This window comes from Rutidosis leptorrhynchoides, chromosome 10 (assembly GCF_046630445.1).
Source record: "Rutidosis leptorrhynchoides isolate AG116_Rl617_1_P2 chromosome 10, CSIRO_AGI_Rlap_v1, whole genome shotgun sequence".
NCBI lineage: Eukaryota > Viridiplantae > Streptophyta > Magnoliopsida > Asterales > Asteraceae > Rutidosis > Rutidosis leptorrhynchoides.
This window is the reverse complement of record NC_092342.1, coordinates 29584060-29586923: the sequence shown is the minus strand read 5'-3', so window position 1 is coordinate 29586923 and position 2864 is coordinate 29584060. Positions and strand designations below refer to the sequence as shown.

General features: G+C 36.5%; 1 non-coding gene across 1 annotated transcript; it reads left to right on the top strand.

Annotated features, from left to right (window-relative positions):
• The first annotated feature begins 2062 nt into the window (after positions 1 to 2062).
• On the top strand, positions 2063 to 2169 carry LOC139873955 (small nucleolar RNA R71). Its single transcript, XR_011767664.1, has one exon. It is a non-coding gene; the product is annotated as a small nucleolar RNA R71 (small nucleolar RNA).
• The last annotated feature ends 695 nt before the right edge of the window (positions 2170 to 2864 follow it).

Here is a 2864-nt window from a genome sequence, read left to right as displayed (position 1 = left end):
TGTGCAATACGAAGGACTTATGCCTTTAATGTCATGAATCTTCCATGCAATAGATGGTTTATGAGCTTTTAGCACATAAATGAGTCGAGATTTTTCATTTTCTGAAAGAGAAGACGATATTATTACAGGTAATTCAGATTCACCATGTAAATAAGCGTATTCCAAATGGTTTGGAAGTGGCTTTAACTCTAATATCGGTGGTTCTTCTATTGATGACTTGTATCGATATCTGTCTTCCTCTTTTAACATTTGAAGTTCTTCTGTTGTTGGTTCGTATTCATTAGCCATGAGTGCGGCTAACATTTCAGCTTCATCAATTGGTTCAGTTCCTTCTCCTAAAGAACATTCTCCTGTTCCTTGTAATTCTGGAAATTCTTCTAACAATTTTGCATGTGAATCTATAGTTTGAATATAATAAAATGTATCATCTGCAGATTTCGGTTGTTGCATGGCTCTATCAACTGAAAAGGTAACACTGTCGTCCTCTATACTTAGGGTCAGTTTCTTACCAAACATGTCTATTATTGCTTTAGCTGTGTTTAAGAATGGTCTTCCTAATATGAGAGGAACTCGAGAATCTTCTTCCATGTCCAGAATAACAAAATCTACTGGAAATACTAAAGTACCAACTTTAACTAGCATGTTCTCCATTATCCCTCTAGGATATTTTACTGATCGATCGGCTAGTTGTATGCTTATTCTTGTTGGTTTCAATTCTCCGAGGTCTAGTTTAGCGTATAATGAATATGGCATTAGATTTATACTAGCACCTAAGTCTGCCAATGCTTCTATTGAACTAAGACTACCCAGAAAACATGGAATTGTGAAACTTCCTGGATCTGATAATTTTTCTGGTAGTTTATTCAACAGCACTGCAGAACAATTAGCATTCATAGTAACAGCTGAGAGTTCTTCCATTTTTCTTCTATTTGTGATTAGATCTTTCAAGAATTTAGCATATCTTGGCATTCCTGAAATTACATCAATGAAAGAAAGGTTGACATTTATTTGTTTAAACATATCCAAGAATTTGGATTGCTCGGCTTCAAGTCTTTCTTTTCTCATTTTACTCGGGTAAGGAAGCGGTGGTTGGTATGGTTTAACATAAGGTTTAGCCTTAACTATATTATCTTCATTAACCTTTTCAACTACCGGTTCTGTTTCCTTATCTTGCTCAGGCTATGGTGCTTGTGGAGTAGGAATAGAGTCATCAGAAATTACAGGTATTTCAGGTGGTTTGAGTGTAATACCACTTCTTGTGGTAATGGCTTTAGATGTTTCATTCCGGGGGTTAGCATTTGTATCGCTAGGTAGACTCCCCGGTTTTCTTTCACCTATCAACCTTGCTAGGTTGCTTACTTCTTGTTCCAGATTTTGGATAGAAGCTTGTTGATTTCTAAATGCTTCAGCATTTTGTTCATTAGTTTGTTTCTGAGATGTGAAAAACTGTGTTTGAGATTCAACTAGCTTCGACATCATATCTTCTAAATTTGGCTTTTTATCATCGGTTTGTGGTGGTTTATTTGGAAAAATAGGTCTTTGCTGGTTGTAAGTATTATTGGATACTTGTTGATTGCTAGGACCTTGTTGGTTGTTGTATGGAACATTTCGGTTATAATTCTGATTTTGATTGTAGTTTGGTCTTGGAGGTTGATAATTATTTCCAGGCCTTTGATTTATATATGAAACATTCTCTCTTTTTTCCTTTATTTGTTCAATACTGAGACAATCTTTTGTCAAATGTGGTCCTCCACACTGCTCACAACTAATTCGTATTGCGTGAACATCTTTAGTCATCTTTTTCATTCGTCTCTCGAAAGCATCTAACTTTGCAAAAATGGAATCAAAGTCATGGCTAGAATCGGCTCTAGCTGCTTTAGATGATCTAACGATGTCTTTTTCTTGATGCCACTCATGTGAGTGGGAGGCTGTGTTATCAATAATTTTGTAAGCTTCAGTTGCAGTTTTCTTCATAATGGAACCACCAGTTGCTATGTCGATGTCTTTTCATGTAGTAATGTCGCATCCTTGGTAGAATATTTGTACTATTTGATAAGTGTCTAAACCATGTTGAGGACATCCTCTCAACAACTTTTCAAATCTTGTCCACGCTTCATATAAAGTTTCATTTGGCTTTTGTGTGAACGTAACAATTTCTCCTTGATGTCTCACGGCTTTAGATGCCGGAAAGAATCTTTTAAGAAATTTCTCAACTAAAATATCCCATGTATCAATCGCCCCTTCAGGTAACGATTCTAACCAATCTTTGGCTTCTCCCTTTAAAGTCCAGGAAAATAACATGAGATAGATCTGTTCATCCTCAACTTCTCTGATTTTGAATAGAGTACAAATCCTATTAAAGGTACGAAGATGTTCGTTTGGATCTTCCTTCGGCGTACCACTAAATTGGCATTGATTAGTTACCATGTGTAGGATTTGTCCTTTGATTTCATAATCTGGCGCATTAATGTCAGGTTGAGTAATTGCATAACCTTGGCCAGTGCGTGTAGCTCTCATTCGATCTTCCATACTTAGAGGTTCCTGATTTTCCATGATTGAAATTGTTGAATCTGAATCACTAGGGGATTCTGATTTAATGGTTTCTTCCTCGATAATTTCTGGTTGTATAATTTGTGGTTCAGGAGGAATGATTAGTGGTTCAGGATCTCTAAATTGTCCTTGAATATCCTCCGGGTTCTCAATTGTGAGGTCGGGTTCAAAAAATGGATTATTGGAAATTTGAATTGGAGTACTTGGTTGACTAGATGACGATTCTAAAGAAAAATCAACGGCGATAATATTGGCTAGATGTCTTGATCGAGTTACAGGAGGTGAACGTATGAAAGGTGGTGAACGTTTTGCTC